We start from the raw sequence: 23,512 nt of genomic DNA on the forward strand, positions 1-23,512 counted from the left end.
TTCAGCAGGGGGCGCGGCCTCCCTCTGCCTTCTCTGCTAAAGCACAGAGGAAGTAGGAAGTCACGTGAACTCCGCTTCCTCTGTGCTGTCCAGAAGACCCTCCCACAAGTAAGTAGCAGGGCTTGAGGTGCGGCTTGTGTAAGATCGGTTGCCCTGGCTGCCGATCTTACGCGGGCCGCACCTCGAGGTCTCGCGGGCCGCATTTGGCCCGCGGGCCGCATGTTGGACGCCCCTGCCTTATTTGAAAAAAAAAAAAAACGTAAAAAATTTTTCTGCCGGCCCCTTGGCTTGGGCCCCCCTGCCGCCGGGGCCCGGTCGCAGTCGCGACCCCTGCGACCCCGGTAGATCCGCCACTGATCCTACCTTCATCCTCCATCCTACCTACATCCTTCCTCAATACATTGTCCCTAAAGATTTTTTTTTTATTATTATTATTATAATTCTTGATCATGCCTCGGATTGTTACTGGCCATAATCCCGAGATGGTCAAAAACATCTTTATACTTTTATAGAAAGTTTGCGATATAATAGATTTATCAGCTGTTAAGTATGATCACGGACGACATTTCACAGAAGGTGTTAAGTCGTGTTTTGGAAAGTAAAGAAATACCTGGCGTGTGCTTAATGTTCGTTTTGCTGCCTTAAATGTTGACTCGTTCGCTCAAAGCTTAAAAAGTGGTCTCCAAAGTCCTATTCAAGATATTGCAAGACTTACTTGAAATACATCTGGTAACATCCCCTCTGCCTACTGTTAAAGCCACACAGCTGTTCATTTACACAATCAATCTGACTAATGGTACTGGAGATGTTGAGGACTGATGATAAATGCCAACGCAATGGCCATTTTGAATTTGAGCTATAGTTAATGCTTTACATATGGGGAGCCTTTTTGCATAGAGCAATTATCAATCTATAAAGTGAAGTGCATTCAGTGAATTTATATGGTAATTTATTGCTTGTAGCGATCAATAGTCTGACTTTCCATAAACGATAAGCATCTTTCAAAGATAATAACTATGTTCGTAATAAAATCAACAAAGTATACTTGGTAAAGTAATATGTTTCTTTCTTTAGTTTGTGTACAGTGCTGTGAAGAGGTATTCCTTCCTTCAGAATCCCTTCTAGTTTTGCTCATTTGTCACATTTAAATGTTTCAGATCATCAAATTAATTTTAATAGGAAAAAAGATACAGCTTCTAAATGGTCATGCCATGTACTGAAGGTACTGAGTTAATTAAAATCGATATTACCCATGTGAAAAAGTAACTGCCCCCCCCCCCCTAAACCCTAATAACCCATTGTGGCAAAAACTGCAGTCAAACATTTGGGAAAACTGGCAATGAGTCTTTTACATCGCTGTGGAGGAATTGTGGCGAAACTTCTTGGCAGAATTGTTTAATTCAGCCACATTGAAGGGTTTTCCATGAGCAGGGTTTTTTCTGCTCTTTTAAGGTCATGCCTCAGCATCTCAAGTCAGGACATTGATAAGGCCACTCCAAGACCTTCATTTTGGGTTTTTTGAGCCATTAAGGTGGGCTTGTTTGTGTGCTTCTCGTCAATATCCTGCTGCATAAACCAACTGCACTTGAGCTTCAGCTCGTGAAGTGACGGCCGGACATTATCCTTCAGGGTTTTCTGATAGCAGAATTCATGGTTCCATCAATTATGGCAAGCAGTACCAGACTATCACACCACCACCACCACTGTGTTTTACTGTAGGTATGATGATCTTACGTGTAATGCTGTGTTAGCTTTACATTTAAGATAGGAAATGCCTCTTATATCAGAATTACTATAGATTTGTGGCAATTATAGGGCAAATATTAGATGGCATACAAGTATTTTTTTTATTATTATATTATTATATATTATTAGTATCATATTAGTTTCAGTCACTATACAGGTTTGTAATGGTAATCACAAAGAAATTAAGTAATAAGTAAAACACAAAGTGCATATTTCTGGAAAGTAGACAACCTGGGGTATTTGACTGAGATACAATTTTTTTTGGTTTTATATGTGAAAGTACACAAAAAATGTATTTCAATGCTCCTCCAGATTAAATAAATAATCCACATGTATAGGAGTAAAATATAAAATGTGGTTGTAGTATTTTTTTATTTTTTTATTATGAGATTTAGTTACTTGTGGGGGCGGGGTGTTTGTCTGCTCTACACACAGCCCTACATTATTTATGATGTCATGATACGTTTTTGGGCAAATCTTTTCACAAAGGCATAGAACGTCATGAACGTTTTTAGGGGTTAAAAACTGCATTTTGTGTTTACTTTTTTTTTGTTAAAAAAAGATGGTGCTATCATCTTTCCAGTTAATGACTTCATGCCTTGGATTTTTTTATCCTCCAACATACATTTTTGAATTGCTAAGCATTAAACAAAGAATATATTAAACAATATCCTTGTGTTATCTCAGCTAGACATAAAACATTTTTACAACACACATAGAACAAACCAGCACTTAGTACCCTTGGTATTGAGAAATGTGTAGTCACAAATAGAAGGACCTTCACCCACCAAACACCTGCAGGACAGGATGCTCTCAAACCCTTTATCCCGATCTGGAATTAATAATAGGCAGCTTGAGAACTAAACTAATCATTTCCTTTGCAGAACCAGCTGAGCTGAGAAACGTTAAAAGCTTTTTACACGGAGAACTGGACCTTCCCTGATTTAGTGTGGACTTTGTGTCACATCTGACAGCACTTTGCAGAGAATCCGTTCACCAGTGCGAGAAAAAATTATATGATTTAATGTTTGTATCTGAAAATTATTGTTTAGTTATGGAAGCACGTGTGATAGATAATGGATTTGGGAGGATTTAAAAAGTATGGTGCTGCAACACTGCAAGTGACACTAATAATTCCAGGACTGTTCTTGAACTTCGAGAAGTGTCACACATTTCAAACACCTTTGTTCTTCAAAAAATACAGTAAACACACTGATAAACACCCCAATGTCTTACTATTCTCACAGAAACACTATGCAGAGCTGACTAGTCCATCCATTTTTTATTAATACAAATTAGCCTGTCTAGTAATCAAGTATACCAGGAACAGCTCAGTACCATGTCCCTCTTTAGGTCAAACAGCCCGACCTTTGGGCTCCAATTTTTCCCTGTCCCTGTGGCCAGAGCTATAGCCATGGAACTTGGTGCAAGGTCAGAGGTCATACCCTAGAGGTGCAAAGACCAAGAATGTGCAAGGGCCTGGCTGCAAAGTTGCTCAAGCACACCCCTTACCTGCAGCATATCAGAGAGCTGCCCCTCTTTCCCAGCGGAATGTATGGCCCTGCCTGTTCATACCCTATGAAGTTTGTTGGGTGTAAGCACATCAGTGTCCTGCATCCCAGAAAATGTGGGAGCTATCAATGAAAATTGACAGTCTCAAACTTATAAGCAGATACATCCAATAGCCAAAGCATAAAAGCTCACTACTAGTTTTGCCAAGTCACCCCCATATAATGTGAGGAAAATGCAGTATTGCTAAGACCAGACACAACATTGTTCCATATCCTGGACCAGGACCAATTATGTAAAATATCAATCAACTGGTAGTAAGTTTGGCAAGTTTTTAAATAACGTTTCGGTGGCAGGCTGGGTCCAGTTTTATGTGAGGCTGAACATACCATTTAAATGAGATCTGGGCATTGCTGTGTAAAGGATAACATGTCATTGTACTGTTTAGCTGTTTTAGTTGTGTATCATCAAGTTTCAGTCTCCATTTGTCTGCATCTACCTTTTATTTCATTGTTCAGCTGAGCTGGGACCAAGCCAGGACCCGACTTATGATCCAGGCTGGGTATGCACACAGGCTTGTTTACTTGCTCACACTCCTCCACTCAGATCTAGAGTTACACTCCACGGGCCCTAGACAAGCTAACAATCTGGACCTGACCCACCTATAGTTACATGCCACATTCACCTCTACTACACACATTTCCACCTTTTTAACTTCTGTGCTCAGCTGTGATGGCTACTAATAGAAGTGGGCAGTATTTAAAGTAAATAAGCATGCTTTTTTAACTAGCTTTCACTGTAACTCATGCCCAATAGCTTCATGTTTTCCTGAAATGTCTGTGGTTTCCCAGGTATTCCTCATTTTAAGGTATGTTTTGTCAAATGTTACCTCTTAGCGCATGCAAAAACCACCCTTGGGCAGAATTGAATCCAAGGGGTGAAATAGTTCAGCATGGCTGTGAAGGCATAGTGCTTGACATCAGCTCATATAGTCATAGTTGGGAATTACAATACATAGGGCAAAAGATACAGTTGATACACAGGTACTAACTGAGAGGTCGTACCAAACATGCAGAAGCTGTGGCTTGGTCTTTGCTGCAGTCTGGTAATTCATATCACAGGATATGAGTTTGTTGGTAGTTATTAATACAGTTATTATTTCTAAAATAAACAGTGGAGGAAACCAATCAATCATAATCAAAGCGAGAGAGAGATCAATACTGCCTCTCAGAATCTGGCTGCCTTCAACGCTAATTTGTTTAAGAATAATAGATTTGATTACACTTATAAATAACTAATGGGCTGAGGGGCTGGGAGGTGGAAGAGGGATTAGGAGGGTTCAGTTGTTTCTGGCTTTTTGTTACCCTTATGGAAATTTCTTGTTTTTTGTGTTCTCATAAGGAAGATATTATGAACCCGTTTCAAAGCTTGAGCAAAGAAGCAGCCCAGAAAAATGTTCTTTAGTAACTTGTAAAGACTTAGTTGGGTTTTAATATGTTTATACCTTGGAACTCTCGGCATTAGCACAGGCCTCACAGTTTGTACACCATTCTCGGGGTAAATGGGCAGATTCTCAGGGTGACACAATCTGAAGCAGACCCCTTCATATTCCACTCTGATTTAATGATTACTGTATCTGAGAATTCCAAATGGTGGTTTCCTCACTGGCATTTAACAGGTAAAATCCCTACTTGAATGCAAAATACTTTATTCAGAATCCGTAAGGACTACATTTTGTTGCCAAACTTATTAAGTCGCTACAAAAGAATCTTTGCAAATGACGTATAAAAAGTTTATGTTTGATGAGTTTTAGGGCAGCTTATTTTGAAAGTTCCCAGATACTGTTATGAGAGATAACTTTACGAGAGATAACTTTATCCCCAATACTGAGCACACAGGCGAAGATGACAGAACGCTGTTCCTCTTTGGTGCAATGTATAAGTTTCGCAGCCATCTTCACCCCAGGGTGGAAACTCATACTAAACTGCAAGGGCAGCCGGCTTGCAAGACAGAACTAGTCACATGATACGCTGAGACAGGACCAATTACTACTCCTCCCGCCTTCACCATTTCCAACGAAAATGTAACAATGCGGAAACTTTTCGAAGGTCCCTCATAGCATGCTGTATTTGCGCCCCCATTTGTCATCTCAGTAGTTGATAGTAAGTGGAACATAATGGAACCAGTCATATGCTTGTTGCATAATTATATTAACAATTCAGCTGACACACATATATTAGAAATACAGTAGGTTATAAAATGTGCCCTGACCTATACAATAGGCTGCCAAATTATGTATGATGCATAAAGAAGAAAAAAGCGGAAATTGTATACCGACATAATCAAATCCTTTTTATGGAATTTAAAGCAAAATATTAAGTTATTCAAAGTTATTGAAATATTTATTTACTTTTGTGTCGTTAAATGAGTTCTGAGGACCCTTTTTATTCCTTTAAGTAATAAGGGGAAATAGTCTCATAGACCAGGGGGCTACATACATCTAATATAGTAATTTGCTAAAAAAGATATACTTAACCGCCTTCCAGTCTGCCAGCATTCAATGTTTTCATCAACAAAATTCTAAGTTTAAAAGCATTTCAAAGCTAGGTCTACAGAACAAGATGGGAAATTGCATAATGGCATTTCATCTTGTTTCTGTAAATTAAATTGCTTTTGATAGGCGGCACTTTTAACTCTTAGGGTTATTGTTAAGTAGAAAGCTTTATTCTTAGTATTCAAGCTCAATACTTCTACCTATCATTCCTGCTTTTGATCCAAAAGAAGGCAAAGAAAACCAAAACAAGTAACCTTTTTTCTTGTTTTTTTCCAAAAAAAAAAAAAGATCCTTCTTCTTGATCCAAGTAGAAATCTGCCTTTAGGAATCACTAAAGGCAGATTTCTACTTGGATCAAAAAGCTCTAAAATATTAATGTTATATTCTATCATTTATAGCCCTGTATGTTCTTCTTTTCAAAAAAAAATCTAGACCTTTTTTGACGGTATCCATTGTATTTGCTATTACCATCTCTCTTGGCAGTGCATTCCTTACCTTTATTGCCCTTACTGTAAGGATTGGTTTTGTTTTTGTTTTTGAAATCTTCACTCTTCCAGTCCCAGAGGACGACCTCTCGTTCTTTGTACATTTCTGTTAATGTTAAAAACAAGGGTCACAGTTATTTTGGATGACAAACTGAATAATCTGTGAAACCACCAGATGTCAGAAACATTTAGAGTTTCTAGCACCATAGCCAAACTATTGCCCCCTCCTTGTGCACACTATATGGCCTTGTATTACGTAGCCCACCAATATATGAAAGTACCCCAACTTCAGCTAGCTCTATCTAATTTGACATGGCTATTATGTTTATCATGGAGCTAAATCAGTGGGACTGCATGGCCTTTTAACCCACTGAGACTTTCCTGCAATTTAAAGCAATAATGAGGCACCTGTGTGGTAGGTGGGGAGGTTAAACCCTAAGGACTCACCAGAACTTGCAAATATACACAAAAGTACAGAAAGGGAAGCACACCTTGCAAAGTGATGTAGTAGTGAGTGATGCTACAGAAGACTTTTTTATACGCAGGGCTGGACTGGACTACCCGTAAACTGCCTAACGAGGGCCCACAGCTTGCACACCAGATGCCTGCGATTTTTGGCCGCAAGCCTTCTGTGAAGACCACCTCTGACTAGACTATTCTGGACGAGTAGATGGGTTTACCAGGGTCCCACTCTTTTCTTCCAATTCCAAACTGATGGCCATCTTCCAATTGTGAAGGAAAGTAAGCATGATGTGTCTTTCATCTGCTGCACTCAGTTTCCTTGGCCAACCACTGCATTATGATAAAGATTGCTTCCTTTGTGCTTGGACAAAGCATCTGGAAACACATGGCTGCCTTGAAATTGTCTTGTTGCTATGTTCAGTCTTGCCATCGTGAATGACTTTTGACATGAAACTTCAGCGACCTCACCTCTGACTGTTCCTCATCCAGTTTTACCGTTGTTTCTGTTTCAGTTAATGATTGTGTTTTAACCTACATATCAAATTGATGATCATTGGCACCTGTTTGGTATAATTGTTTGTAATCATAAATATATCCCCACAAAGTTCCTGAAGAAATGATGCAAACGGTGGTCACACACATGTGTTTGATTTAGATTTTTCTTCTGCTCATTCACTTTGCATTTTGTTAAATGAAAAAAATAAACCATTAACAATGTTGCAAAAGAAAGTATGGATTCATTCATTTTCTTTACAATGTTTTTTTTTTTTTTTAAATAAAAAAAAAATCCATACATACATTCTGCATTTAAACAATTTGCAGTCTGGTCTATTTTATAGCACCAAAAAAAAGCAAAAAGCCAGAAATAAGTAGCAAGTGAAATCTGTAGAAACTTTAATCTATTTCTATCTATACAAGGAATATATTGAAGTCTGACATACGGGATTCAGCAATCTGTAGCCGCCAGTGAGTGGGTCTGCACAGAGCACCAGCTGCCCATCAGTGTCTTATAAAAAGAGGGATAGAAAGTGAAGGAGATAAAGGAGAAAGTACATTACGGACTTCTCTCCCCCCGAAGTTAAGAAAATCCAATTTCACTCGCAGTCAAGTATGTGCGGAGCTGCGCTGAAAAGTGATGGGATATGGAGTGAGATCTCTAAAGCACAGAGGAGAAAAATAACAACTAGCTGGAGAGGGTTTTTAGACAGTGGCTTACGGCCAATGATACCATAGGTTAGCATTGAATGGAGACATTTTGAGAAATATACAGAAGGGTACAAAACAACTACTGGGTGAACCCCTGCCCTCCAGCTGATGTTGGACCACAATTTCTATTAAGAAGATGTCTGGCGACGATGGCAATTGTAGTTTGAATTGTGATCTTGGACATTTTTCAGCCCGTAAATATTTGCAGAAAAGTTTATATGTAAAAGAAATGAGCATTGTAGTATGAAATAAGACCTTTTTTGTTGGACTAACTTTCCATTTTAAGAACAAGCTCTTTTTATCAAGTCCAAAGCAATATTAACCACAAAACAAGTTAGTGTTGCTTTTGACTTGGCAACGAGAGGTTGATAACCTCATCCTTGAAATGGAAAGTAAGTCCAATAAAAAATTCATACTACAAAACTCATTTCTTTTACATCTACATTACTGGTCTAACACCACTATCCCGAGCTACAGAAAACATTAAACACATTGTCTGGGTGGAATATCTAGATGGAAAGAAGTTAACTTCTTCTATAATTAACCAGACAACTTTATATAATTAAAGTTATCTATAATAGCAATTTAAAAGATTTGCATGTTATAACATCCGCTGATTGGGCGTTGTGCTGGACCTGACCCAGGGCAGAACCGCTAGCCATCCCCTCTGTAGCCAAGAGAGGTATCTGCCCCTGGTTTTGAGGCTGGTGGACTGCTGCCGCCATAGCCCTAGTTGGACTAGGCCAGAAAACGTTGCTGGGTATATCCCCATTTCCAGCCTTTTTAAACACCTACCTCTGTCATTTTTACATAGTTTCACACCTTTTCTTTAATTTATGCATCTGTTTTCTCCACATTAGCCCAAAGAAACCTTTTTTCTCTGCCTCAAGTGAACATTATGCATTTTATATATTTTAGTTGCCCTATAAAAAAAATATTAAGGAAACACCATAAATAGATTCATAAAAAGAATAGGCAGTGGCAAAATGTGCATAAACCTAGAAACACTATTACGTTCCCCCTCAACACATTTTTTGTTTGTACTCTTTTTTTTCATAAAACCCCAACATACATTAATCCTCTGAGGGACCACCTCAGACCAACAGGGGCCCTAAACGCAATAGATTGTAAGCTCATAAGAGCGAGGCTTTCTTCTTCTTTTTGTCTTTGTTTGATATTCAACGTCCCCTATTGTAACAAAGCTACTGAATCTGTTGGTGCTATATAATAAATGTAATCTTAAATGAGAGTGCCATCATCTTTTTTCAATCCCATGTTCCTCTGAACGTCCTTGACAATGTTTTTAAGTGATGCTGCTATATCAATGTCCTCCGATGTATTGCTACGTTGAGTGTGGTTACACACTTTGTTACATTAATTTATCCATAGTGCCAGGTCACAAATATGTGAATAGCGCTTATTGGCTCAACTAGCATTGTCTTCAGGAGCGTGGTTCAGACTGTGTCTAGCTTTTGTTTCCTTTGTGTTTCCTCTCTGTATTGAATAAGCACTTCCTGACATTGATATTTGTGAACATTTGGTAACAAGAGCACTAAGAAAGCATCATACAATAATTCATATTCATGTCTAATTACAAATACACATTGTTTGTAACCACAGCTTCCATTCTGTCTTTAGCGATAAAGATATAGTAATTGTAACAAAATAAACCTATTAATGTTAAATAAAAATGTATGCAATGGAGCTTTTTATTTCCTGAAATGTCAACTATTAACCTCAGTTATATGAAACAACTCATGAGATCATATTTTTCACATTTATATGCTTTAAATTTACAAGATGCATTATCCCCACCTGAAACCTGGGGTGACCTTCCATGTATGAAACTGCTTCTTTCAAGGGTGATTTAGTATGGGACATCTCCACTAGGAGTCTGCAAAAATGGGACTCTGGCAGTAGAGTTCATCTACGTTGCTGAAAACCATAGGGTCACCCTTGCCTGGAATTATATCTTCCTAAACTACAATAGTATCTGTGTTAGGATTAAGAGTTATGATGTGGGCTTAAGGAAAAGATGCTGGCTCAGCATTAGGAAAGAAGACTGAGCCAGAGCAGACACAGAGCAGAGCAACTTGGCCTTCCCTATGGCAGATGGATGTCACAGTACCCACTTTCTGAGACAGCCTAAGCTCTAGCTTTTGGGGGTTTGCTTTTCCCATCTACTTCTAATTCATGTATAGGAAGTGAAACACTGGAAACAGAAAAACATACAAAAGGGTACACATTAAAGGTCAACCATTCTACAAACACATTAGTCACAGTAATGTTAGTTATAAATAAAGAGATCCCTTGGAATTTCATAGGAAGAAAGAACTGCTGACCCAACAGTATTAATTATGATGAATCTGTTGGCCTTCCTTTGTGTTCATATTTTGTGTTAGGTCTTGGCACAAATAAAGTCTTAATTAAAGGTTTGGAATTTTGATTTTGGTGCTCACTAGAGATTAGCTGATTTGTTTTAGAAGCAGCTATGTGCAGTTTCTTAAAAAAAAAGTTTCAACCAATACAACCAAAAGAAAACTTCTTAGTTTTCATGCTCCCTTAATATATATTTTTTACTAAATTTCTAACTGCTCTCTCCAGTCCAGTTTAGCTTTACTTTCAAATAGCATATGTAAATCTTTTGAGAATATCAACACACAGATAAGGCGATGAGAAGTGTTATTGCTGATCAGGACACTCTCAGTCGGAGAGACGTTGGGACCAAGCCAGAAAATTCTTAATTAACTCACCGGGACCCCAAGAGCTTTAAATGATTTCAGAAAGGTTTATCAATAAAATCCATAGACCAAAACTGCATTTTCTATGGCTTCCAGATTGCATAATGTGTTTGCATTAAATATGGCTTTGGAACAAAAAATGTAAAGTCAAAATTAAGGGGCAAACAGATAATTTTGTATGCGCCCAGCTGTCAGTATTCACCAATACTCCTGCTGAAAAAGTGGCTCTTAAAATCCCTGTGTCAGCTGGCTTCTATATATAATGTAGACTGCTTGTGTCAGCTACAGAATCATGTAATAAAAAAGGCAAGGTATGGTATGATTTAAATCTTAAACAACTGTAATTATGCATTAGGGAGCCAAGAATTATATTAATATTTATAAGAAAAGACCTGAATCGCAATTGCTACCATTTTAGCGGATCAACGATATAAAAAGCCAAACAAAACATCATTTTTTTATTTTATTTTTTTTAGAATAGTATCTTTTTGTTATGCATTCTAGATCTACACAGTTGAGTTTTCTTGCATTAGACCAGAGGTTCCCAAACTTATATTGCTTACGTCCCCTTTTCAGAAAGAATCTACCTGGATCGTACCACTGTACCACACCACCACCTCTTTCATTTTTCCATTCTAAATTATCCCACCACTTTCGCATGTTGTGGTTACCATACATTAACTCACCCCCCCATCCAAACACATACGTGAGTTAAACACACATTCCAACACACAACCTGGTACATGACGGAATTACTAACACAAGACCCGGTCCCACTGACCTAATGAACAACAGTGTATCCACCTTCTATGCCTATCTGACGCTTCTTGAAAATCAAGAACTGACACATCCAGAGTTGGACAGCCCCCGACCTGGCATATACCATGGACTCTATTCACTTAGCACTCAAAATTATCTTAGGACGGACGTTGTACAGGTAGAGACATCCGGGTAAACCAAATGTTTATATGTTCTTTATTTTTTATTGTCCTTTATTTTTATTTACATATACTTCGGCTCTCCTTTTGGTTTATAGGATTGCCAGATATTGCAGGACATTTTCTGTAAATTGCATTACATTTTCAATAAAAAAAGACACATGACAAATTGTAAACAGTATGTTTAAGATAAAAAAACAACAACTGGAGTACGGAGCAATGGAGCAAGGTGGCCTGCTCTGATGAATTCCATTTTTTTACATCACATGGATGGTGTCCAGCTGTATGAGCTTCACCTGGAGATACACATGGCACCAGGATGCATCCATGGAGGCCCCACATCGCAACTTACAGGACATAAAGGATCTGCTGCTAAGGTCTTGGTGCCAGATACCACAGCACACCTTCAGAGGTCTAGTTGAGTCCATGCCTCGACGAGTCAAGGCTGTTTTGGCAGCAAAAGGGGGGACCTACACAATAATAGGCAGGTGGTCATAATGTTATGGCTGATATACAGTATATATTAGACTTGGGCACCAGGGGGCTCTTCGTGTTCGTCTTCGTGCTCGTCTTCGGGGGGGGAAAAAACGTCGTATTCCGCGAATATTCGCCTGGTCCTGTCTTCTCTTCGGGCGAATATTCGCGGACATTCTTCGTGTTCGTTTTTTCTTCGTTTTCCCCGGTTAAGGGGTTAATACGGGGTTAAAGCCGCTCTGGCGCCAGGAGTTTAAATGTCCGTATGAGCAACTCTATTGGTCGTCAGCAGGGGGCCATTGGTTGATGGCAGACGAGCCCCCTGCTGGCGACCAATAGGGTCGCTCATACAGACTGCTAAACTCCTGGTGCCGTAACTTGTCCGGCAGATCCCACTGGTCTCCCTGTTCTAGCATTTATTAACTGATAGAACAGGGAGACCAGTGGGATCTGCTGGGTAAGTTGCAGCATTGGGATTTTAAAAGTCTGTACGAGCGACTCTGTTGGTCGCTCGTACAGACTTTTAGGCTCCTGGTGCTGTAACTTACCCGGCACATCCCACTGGTCTCCCTGTTCTATCAGTTAAATGTCCGTACGAGCGACCAATAAAGTCGTTCGTACGGACATTTAACTGATAGAACAGGGAGACCAGTGGGATGTGCCGGGTAAGTTGCAGCATTGGGGTTTTAAAAGTCTGCACGAGCGACTCTGTTTTTAAAACCCCAATGCTGCAACTTACCCTGCCGATGCCACTGGTCTCCCTCCCTGTTCAATTAATTAAATGTCCGTACGAGCGAACAATAAAGTCGCTCGTACGGACATTTAACTAATTGAACAGGGAGGGAGACCAGTGGCATCGGCAGGGTAAGTTGCATTTAAAACCCCAATGCTGCAACTTACCCTGCAGATGCCACTGGTCTCCCTCCCTGTTCAATTAGTTAAAGACCAGTGGCATCTGCAGGGTAAGTTGCAGCATTGGGGTTTTAAAACCTCAATGCTGCAACTTACCCGGCACATCCCACTGGTCTCCCTCCCTGTTCAATTAGTTAGTCTGTGCCGGGTTAAATGTCCGTACGAGCGACCAATAAAGTCGCTCGTACGGACATTTAACTTATTGAACAGGGAGGGAGACCAGTGGGATGTGCCGGGTAAGTTGCAGCATTGGGGTTTTAAAACCCCAATGCTGCAACTTACCCTGCAGATGCCACTGGAAATCCATAGGTTCGCTGTCAGGGGTAAACTTACAAAGACCGTGCGAGTGAGCCTATTGGTCACCTGCAGGGTGTAGGCGACCAATATGCACATTCGCACTGCCCTGTAACCCGTGACGGCAAACCTGCGGATTTCCACTTCCGGGAACTGCCGCGAAGCCGCGAAGACAAGGTAAGTTAGAAGAGGGGGGGAGAATGGTAGACGAAGACGAAGACAATCACGAAGATCTTCGTGGTGTGTGTCTTCGTCTTCGCCTACGTTTTTCTCTTCGGTGTGTCTTCGGAACGAAAACGCACTCTTCGTGTTCGTTTTCATGTTCGCCCAAAGACGAATGCACAAGTCTAGTATATATATTAATTTTAAAAAAGACTTACAGTTCACCTTCTTTTAACTGGTGTCTCCAATAAAGTGGTCAGAGAGGGGCACTTTTGTTTTAGGGAGCGTGGTTACGCGTGTGGATAGGGTGGAGCTTTACGCATTCTTTTAACTTTGTGCTCTAAATACCTTCATGTGATAAACAAGACCAAAATATACTCACATACCCTGTGCAGAATAACAAGGGTTTGTCTAATACTTCCTTTGATTCACTTCCTTTCATGTAAATCCAGAGCATTTTTTTTTTGCTGTTGCTAATCAATGGAATCCACATGCATAAAGAGTTATAAGAGCCCATAACTGGTAATAAGGATTAGGCTGTCATACTAGATTTGTGAACTAAAAACACTCGGATCCTTGAACATACTGATCAATAAACACGCATTTTTCAAAGTGTACATTTAACCGATGTGAATTGTATATATATCCCATAGTTTATGCTTTATTTGTTTTTCATCTCAAACTGCAGGGAGGAAATTAAATGTGTTAATTAAGCCAGCTTGCCTGTGGTAGATCCACGGCCCCTGTCAGAAAAGTACTCATGACCTGCGAATTGCATTCTATTTAAAGTTCTAGGGGCCCCATGCAATCATTCCATGATAAAACATCAACTCACTTAAAGTCATTCCCGTTCTAATCCTTTTATAAAATGGAACATTAAGGGTTTATTTTAAACATTGGGAAGGGGCTGGGACAATTTACACATTACCACCAACATTTCTTTATCACATCTGACCTTAATGGAATGGCAGAGATTACACGCAGCAGAATATTAAGACCTTTGTAACCAGACTGTGTCCTTCCAGTGCACTCTCTTCACTTTCTAAGTAGGCCTTTTGGTGAGTCTTGGTGTGAATCAGGTTTTTGGGTCGATAGTACTGGGAGTGCTCCTTTGTTGAATGTTGCCTACTGCAGGAGAAATGTGATTTTCTTGTTACCCTTTCAACCTCTCATAACATCACTGTTTGGGGGAGGAATTAGGGTCGGAACATCCTCGACTCACAAAAGGTCAGACCACACTACATTCCATACAACCCTATACACATATATCATTGTGGTCTCAACAGTGCTCTGAAAAAGCAGAAACTGGATCCATTAGGAAAAGGATAGAAAGCAGGTGGAACATATACAGGATGAAGAATTATTAATTTACTGGGTAGTAGCCATAACATGTAATTTGGAAATATTTAACAATCAAAGAACAAATGACCATCATTCAAATCCAAACCTGCAAATAAACATTTGTCTGCCATGTCAGAAAACACCTTCTGGGGGTGAGAAAAAACTGTTACCTTGCTAACATAAGATTACCAGCCTTCCAGACCAAGAAAATATGTGATAAGAAAGGAGGCAAGATCATTATTAAGCCATACCTTCTTTCAAGGTAGTGCTGACACTCATTCTTACACACACACACCAACTTGCCATGCACAAACTCCGAGCCTGCCTTTAGAGTAGCTACCGTTGGTCACATAACATTGCATTATATGACCCTACTGAGCCGGCCCCCGCGAGCGGAACAGCAACCCCCTGTGTTAAGAATTCGGACTGCCCCAGCCCCAAGGCCAACTTATCCCTGCATTCTTTGCCTCCTCCTTAAAATTGCTTTACTCCTATGCCTGGTTCTTTTTTGTAAAATCCTACTGTTGCATTCCACAAAGCATAGTAAATGCTTTACTTTTACATATTTTCAGCACCAAACTTTTGGAGGTTCTACCTTCCATTAAAAATGAATATTTAGTTTTCCCACAATTTAATCATTAAGGACAGATCATCAATACAGTCTGCCACAAAATCAGTATTTCAAAAAAAGAGAACCTATTAAACCCTCTAGATCTTATCAGACAGAAAACGGTGACTTCGGCAGCTACCAACGATAAAAGAAACAGAGAGCTTCACAGGAAACGTCGTAGAGTTAAAAAAAAAAAATAATGATGAATGTACTCAATATGTTAGAAAGGGCAGTTCAGTATTGCCCTGGTTGAAATATTAATTTCACGTAAAACAAGGAAAGTTCATGCCCCCTTGTACTACACTGTGGTCAGGCCAATCTACAACACTAGGTGTATCTCGATTCATGGGTTAAGAAGAGAAAGTCAAAAAAGAAAAGCAATGATGGAAATTAAAGATGAAAATGTACTATGTTCAAAGTAACCTAAATTCTGCACACTGAAGAAATTAGTTTTACAGAGTAGCTTTTATAGCCTAGAAGTATATAACCAGAAAACAAACTATGAATAAATGATGTCTTGTTAGTGCAGAGCTGAAATCTAACAAAAAACCTGCCAATGAATTGTACAGTTCAGCAACAAATGTTCTCTATATTTTGCAAATAGCAATAAGATTAAGGAATTTATTTCCAGATGCGACTGCAATTCAGTATGGAAATGTGATATGAAAATGGATTTTACGTGAAGGATGTTATTGAAATCTATATGTCATGCTGAGGTTACCCAGTAATAAGTATATTAAGTTAAGTTATAGTGAAGGGTGATATGGCACTAGACTTACTTTGATCCGAAGTCGAGGTAATTGTTCAGCTTTTGGCTGTGTACTTAACAATAGCTATGAAGTCATTTGATGGTTGCCTTCATTTGCATCAATAACAGAAATAGGGCAGGCACTGGGTAGTAGGAGCAGGCGTTCATGGAGAACTATGAAAGCACAAAGGTGTTAGCTCTGAAATTTATGAAGCCCTTGTTTAATAAATGTATAATATACTAGTGGACTCAGCTGTCACTAGTAGGTGAATCCTGGCCAACATCCTTTTTGGAACCCTACAATCAACAGCGATACACTAAAATGCTGGTGAACAGTCAGGGATTCCGTAGGGTCATGTCTGGTGGACATCCTTTTATGGGGAACTTGGCATACATCAGAGGGTAGCAATGTATTATAGTGTAGCAGGTCCAGTGGGGCATCAGTTTTGTTCCAGCAAAACCAGAAGGCAGATTATCCTCCTAGACAATCAGATCCCCTGGTGTGCCGCTTCCCAATGTGCCAGTTAAAAGGGAGATCTCTGATCTCCCCCAAAAAACGTTTACAATGTATAAGACTGTGCCAAGCAGGCACGGCCTCCATAGACTGATTTTAAATGTTCCATAGTGAAAAAGGTCAATGTTTTATTCTTTAGGTGGAGCCAGTGGTGTTTATAGACCTATGAGATCGGATAATATTGAACCTTTTGTTTTAGAATTACAATCAATTCAATTACAGGGGGAAATTAAACGAGCAAATTAGCATTCAATTTGGGGAAAGGATGCTGCAAAAAGGTAGAAAGGAAAATACTGCGCAAACTATATAGTAAATAACACCCAGAGAAAGTTCTGGTTTAACACTGAGCTGAACCTGTCATTTGGGTCGAGTCCTCATCAGTCCAAACACGCTACCCTCTCATATGCCTAGACCTATACATATAAATATACTGATGCATTTCTGTATATAATGTATACATACAGTATATAATACATGCATATTATTCATATTGACAATACTTATATACACAACCTATTCACAAAGGCTGGTACCCTTCCAGTGTCCAAGCATAACTACACCAACTACATGCATAAAAGCTTTGGTCATTAAAGGCATCAGACAGACAAATGTTGCCGCTACAGAGCACATGGTGCTGCCACACCAATAAAAACATAGTAATTGATGTGTCACATCAACAAACATATGTATGTCCTAAGTGAAGCAAACTTTTGTGACAGCTATCCAAACAAGCATGCAGACCTGGTGTCTTTATTGTGAAAACAAGATACAAGGGGGAGTCCCATCTGAACACACATTCAGACCGGTGTCACACGCCTGCTAATGATTTATCAATATAGTCTGCAGACTGTCACCAGTGGTGGTCTTCTGCAAACTCTTTATACCGAACTGTGACTTCCATGTCCAGGAGCTATACAAGTTCTGTTATATCATGTAATTGTAGACAGAAATAAGGTTAACTTTTTTGCGCAACTTTGTAAATCTTAAGTAATTTTCAGTGCCGCACCCCAAAATCAGTTTTGTTAAGTGGAGGTTAGGTGATTTGGGGTGTTGTCCACTTCTTTTATTGGGTGGAAGAGTAAGGGAAAAAGATAATAGGATGTCGGAAAAAAATAATCATCTCTCATTTTGTTTCGGCAAACAAAATAGTACATTGTGTTTTGTTGCATCTTACTTTGTAATTTAGTATACAAGACCACTCCTTTTCAGGTTTATTTAAATATTCTCACCTTAAACGCCTAAGTTTTGGACCTAAAATAAACAGCGGGAGTAATTATGAACCTAAGGAAATAATATTTTATAAAAAAAAAAAAATAATTCTGCAGTATTAAGGATATACGAGAGTGATTAGCCTACAAACCAAACATTTCTTTGCCTTTGGGGGTTTTAGCAGCACCCTTCACACAGCAGCTAATTGTTTCATTAAAGGTTTTTAATATTAATATTTCATACGTATTTATATTCATATATATATTCATACATACATTCATCTTTTATTGCGTACTATTACTGAGCATTAGTGGGTTGTTTTTTTCTATGTTTTTAGTTAAAAATAATTTGGTTTGGGGTTTTTTTTGCATTTTGGATGCATTTCATAAACACTTCTTTTAGCCTAATTAAAGTTAAAAACAATAGAGAAAACGCAAACAATATTTGGCCGCATGAAGAATGGAATCCTTCCTCTTGATCCGAATCTATCTGTGGAAGTTTTTCTTGTTGATACGAAAAAAAACACGGAAATGTAAAATTTGGAAGAAAATAATTAAAAAAACTGTCATTACTACCCAATTACAGCTGAATAAACTGAGACAAAGTTTGCCGGAGTGATGTGATCACAAATGGCATCGTTTACTCTGGCAGAATTCAAAGCAATGGCCTTGTGATTCTTAATAATACCCTTTTATCATCAGACCAGCACTACACGACATGAAGCATGAGAGATGTCTGCGATATGACTTCCTGTTAACGTTAACAAGGCCGGCTCTGGATCAGCCTCAACTGACAGCTCTTCTGTCACTTCAAGCCCGAACCTGTAAAATTCCTGAGAGATAATAGCAGAACACAAAACAGGGGATATGTGAAGATGAGAGTCCACCATGGGAAAACATACTACTAGCAGAATGGAATGTTGCCGGAGGGAAGAGAAGAACTGACAGAACCAACACACGGGGTCTATGTTTTGTTTTGCTGAAGTCATTTAAAACAACATCACTGATGGTATTATCCCTTGAGGAACATGGCTGACCGGGCCTAGAGATGTGGAAAGAGCCAAAGGTGGAAAAAGGTGCCACGTGCCAAAAATGGCTGCTCTGATTAAAAATGAATAGTGATGGACATCAGCGTGCATCATAAATGTGTCCATCTCACACATGGAGGGAATTCTTATCTGCAATGTAAACACTATAGTTGAGTTTGGTAAAAAAATACAAATATAACACCTGACGATGTTATGTAACATGTTGTGTTATTCGATCATTTTGGGGATAAAAAAGGAAATCATTTTCAAATAGAAGGTTCTAAAAGAAATGGGCTCTAGTTGGCCGTATGGGTTTTTTTTCCTGTATGTCTACCCTGTTTAGAAGGCCAAATTTAAATAGCAATATTTTCTGAATATAACAAATGAAGTACAATATCAATTTAAATGTTTTTGAATAGAGAAATATAAAGCAAAGCAGGTGTTTTGGACTCTGAGGTCCTGAAGGTTTATGTGACATTATATATATGAGATATATGAGATAACTGAAACGTAACCATTACTTTTTGTAGGTTACAATAAATCAATGTTTTATTTTTGAATAATACCGGAAAGCTAAATTGCAGGGGTAACACTCAACGAAATAGCCAAACTGGCAACCCAAGTATTAAGTAACAGTCACTTATCGGACTGTTACTTAATACTGTTTTTTTCTCTCCAGATTTGAAATCTATTTTATAAATAATTTATGTGTTTTTGGGGGGAACCAAATCAAAGCATAATTAGAGCTCATTATATGTCTGCTCTTTTCCCAACTAATTGCAATAAAATCTTATTTGGCATCTTTTAGTAGATGCTGTGATGTCATCATAGCACACTTTATGGAGCTTCCGCTTTATGATACTTAATTGTGTGCACTTTATAGAGTACTGCTGGGATTTCTCATCTCTATTTGCACTGGAGCAATCCGCACTGATGATCCAGATTGAGGTGACCGAGGTGATCTATATCATTATTTTCTAAATCACCACCAGTTTTATACTATGAAGATTCAGAGAATTCAATTTAGAGAATATTTATGTATGTTTTATTCAGTGGCTGAATAGCTAAAATAATGCATGCAGATCCATTGTGTCAATACCGTATATACAGTATGTTAAATTACATACATATATAATTACAGTATAGTCATTTTGGCATGTGTGTGCTGAAGTAGGAATTCTATTTCACAAATCAACCAAAACCCTTTCATAAAATAAAGAAAGCAAGGCAAAAAAACAAAGAAAAAAATACAAAAAACAAAAGGAGATTATGAGAAGCCGGAGTAATATATTTGATTGAAAGTGAGCAGAGCAGTGCAACTATTGCAGCTTATTGCATTAAAAAAAAGCCAGAAAAAAAGCACTTGATTTGTAATAGAGATCACATATATAGACCATCACATCTCCAGCTTTTACTGCTTGGGCTAAATTGGTTTTAATATTACTTTAGCCCCCCTATGAAATGTTGATCTAGGATGAGCCAGTTTCTCGTGTTTTCATGGCTTAGTCTTGTTACCAGCTGTCGGTGGAAGCTATACATATCTGATCCCTTTCTCACGCTGCCCCACTTCATTTCTGTAAAAGAATCAAATTCATGATTATAGGGATTTCTCTGGCATGCTCCCTGCAGCAACAAGCCAAGCCTCCTTGTTTATTAGTATTTACTCATCTCTTATAAAATGGCATTTATATATATTGATAGATACTTTGAAAGAAAAACCTTTAGTAGCAGTCGTCTAGAAATGCATGATGCAGACTAATAGGCTCACCATTTAACCCCTTAAGGACAATGGGCGGTCCCTAAACCCATTGAAAACAATGGATTTTGTGGGCTTTGTCATTAAGGGGTTTAAGACAAATTTATATGTAATATCAAGAGAATTCCTGCAGATTATAACCAATGTGCTGCCGGATATACTGTGCTTTATCACAGGTACATATTCTATCCTAATAGCGCTATTAGTTTACAAGCGAAATAGGGCATCTTATTGGGGCATTACATTCATTTAGATTTGCCGTTGGCGTGTTGTATTTATAATCATCCACTTTAGCGTGGCCAAGTGAGTCCTTTGAAGATTCTAGGTGTCCGAAGGAGTCTTTGAGGATAGTAGAAAATCTAATACCGAACTTTTATGGAAAAAAATTATGAACATTTTAATGCCTTTGCATTGACCATCAGGAAAAGACGGTGTTAACCAAGGCATGTATGCACATCTCCATTTTGATTTGGTATAGAAAGGTTAATGTAAGCAATAATGCATTATGGACCTTTTCATAAGGGCACCAATACAATCACAGCTATACATTAAATGGCTAGAGAGCATGGATGCACCGTCTATTAAGGAAACTCTGTTATTGCCACGCAGCGCAAGTCATTTTCTCTGCTGTCCCTTACCATTTGTATCAAAAAGATGAAATGTATTTTATTAGGCCTGACAGGAGTGGTGTAAACGCTTTTAGAAGAATGCATTCATTATAGTTCATAAGAGGGAGAACCATACATAACTTTTCTATTCTATCACTCAAAAAATATACTCATCTCCCCCACTGCGTCTGCGCCTGTGGCTGCGTCACCCACTTAAGGGGTTAAAATGACATTTTTATTTGTAATAATTCTATAAAATGCCATTTTTACTTTAAAAAAATTACATCTGCCTTTCTCTATGTCAGGTTTCATGATTCTATTTCCTTTTATTAAAAATCTATAATTTTGCTTGTTTCAGAATCGTCTCTTTGTGTCAGAACAGATTGTTTCTGTAGCATCTCCCCTTTCTACAAGGCCTGAAAGGTGTACATAAACGTAATTAATGTCGCTTAAGCTGTACAATATTTTTTTAATAAACCGCGGGGTTGACACCGCCATCTCTCTAATATTTTCGATATATAGCGTTTATCTGATCACAGTTTCCAGGCACGACCATAAAAAAAATTCTATACATTTGCACAAATGTATTTTTTTTGCATGTTTTTCCTTTCTCTTAGAAATGCCTGACTTCCCGTGTTGTCGGAAACTAAGCATAATCAGCAGTTTGCTCCCATCACTAATTCCGACTTCGTGTAAAAGAGAAAATCAATGCAACTTTCGTCCTTAGCTTCCGTATTAACCTCTTCATTGCCCCTTTTTTTATATCCTGCCCCCCTGTTACCGGAATTCATACCATGCATTTATAGCCCTTGTTTTTTCTCCTTTTTTTAAGATATCACTCTTCTTTCTCTACCTCCCTTCCAGCCTTGTCTCCAGAACAGTACAGATAGAAAAAAAAAACACATATAATTTGTTACAGATAAACCTCAAATCCTTGCAAATCCCTTGAAATAGGAGAGAGAATTAACCTTGTACAACTGTATGTAAGATGCTGGAAATAGTAATTTTCTTTCTCCTGGTCTCGGAATCCAGCTGTATTTGAAGCAGCAAAGTAATTTATAAAAGCGTGGCTTTGGTTTTGCAAGAGGGGGTCGGTGACCTTTCAGTTTATCCTGCTGTCTGCATATTGCTGATGCTAATTGGATCACTCCTTCTATCCCTATCTGACCAGTAACTTGTGACGTATTTTATACCATGTTATCTTCCTTTTTTGGTTTACATTTGATGAAGAAGTATTTCTCTTTTTAGCAGATCCATGTTTAATCATTCAGTGTAGCTTAGAGAGCGCACTAGGTGGCGCAGCGCTTCACCTGGAGACTCCCAGGTATCCTTGTACCCCTTCAAATCTCACTCTCCCACATCCAAAAACAAGCAAACCAACACTTGCATACAAGCAAAACCAGAGCCCTTGTCTGTGTCCTTCTAAATGTACACGAGTAACGAAAGACAGAAGGGAAGGAGACATATACGGTATTTAGCCAGCTCCTCTTGTCCATAAGCCACATTTAGCCTATTGTTGGAGCTGCAGCCCAACTCAACTTGTTCTTGATGGTCAGAAGAACATCATGATATTTACTATGTAAGTGGAGAAAAGCAGTGATTACCTGTGTGTGTAGTTCTTATACAATTTAAAATATAAACATGTTTTCTGTTGTTTCTAAACATATTTTTATAACTATCAGGGCTGTAGAACATTGTGATACACTCATATCCAGCAAACATTCTGAGCTCTGGGAAAAGAGGGACCTCAAGGAGGGATTTGGCACCAAACGAGAGACGGATCCCCAAAACGATGGAAGCAATACTGGCTAAAACACTCCTTCCCGTTAATTACTTGCTAAGCCTAGCTCAACCATCTCTATGCACAGATACCATATATCTGCTGGTGTCCATATACGGCGCTCCCCATAACGCACCCTCTAAGCACCCCTGCAGAGGCTGCTTTGCTATTGCAAATGCCCACCTCCTTCTACTTAAACTGTCTGTGGAGGAAAAACAGCAAGACACATGTGGCACTGGAGGGACTTTTGTGAGCAAATCAAGACAGTTGTCTAACATCCCTGTTTAACTACTTTGCAATAATAATATTATTATGCCTCACAGGGCCGGCCCAAGACATAGTGCCGCCTGGGCGAAGTTTGAAATGCCGCCCCCCCTGCCGACGCCACTAATCATTATCTACCCTTCCTCTCCCTACCTTCTCATTATCTACCCTT

The sequence above is a fragment of the Sceloporus occidentalis genome, unplaced genomic scaffold (genome assembly GCF_023333645.1).
Source record: "Sceloporus occidentalis isolate IW3139 unplaced genomic scaffold, rSceOcc1.0.p SCAF_36, whole genome shotgun sequence".
In the NCBI taxonomy this organism is placed as follows: domain Eukaryota; kingdom Metazoa; phylum Chordata; class Lepidosauria; order Squamata; family Phrynosomatidae; genus Sceloporus; species Sceloporus occidentalis.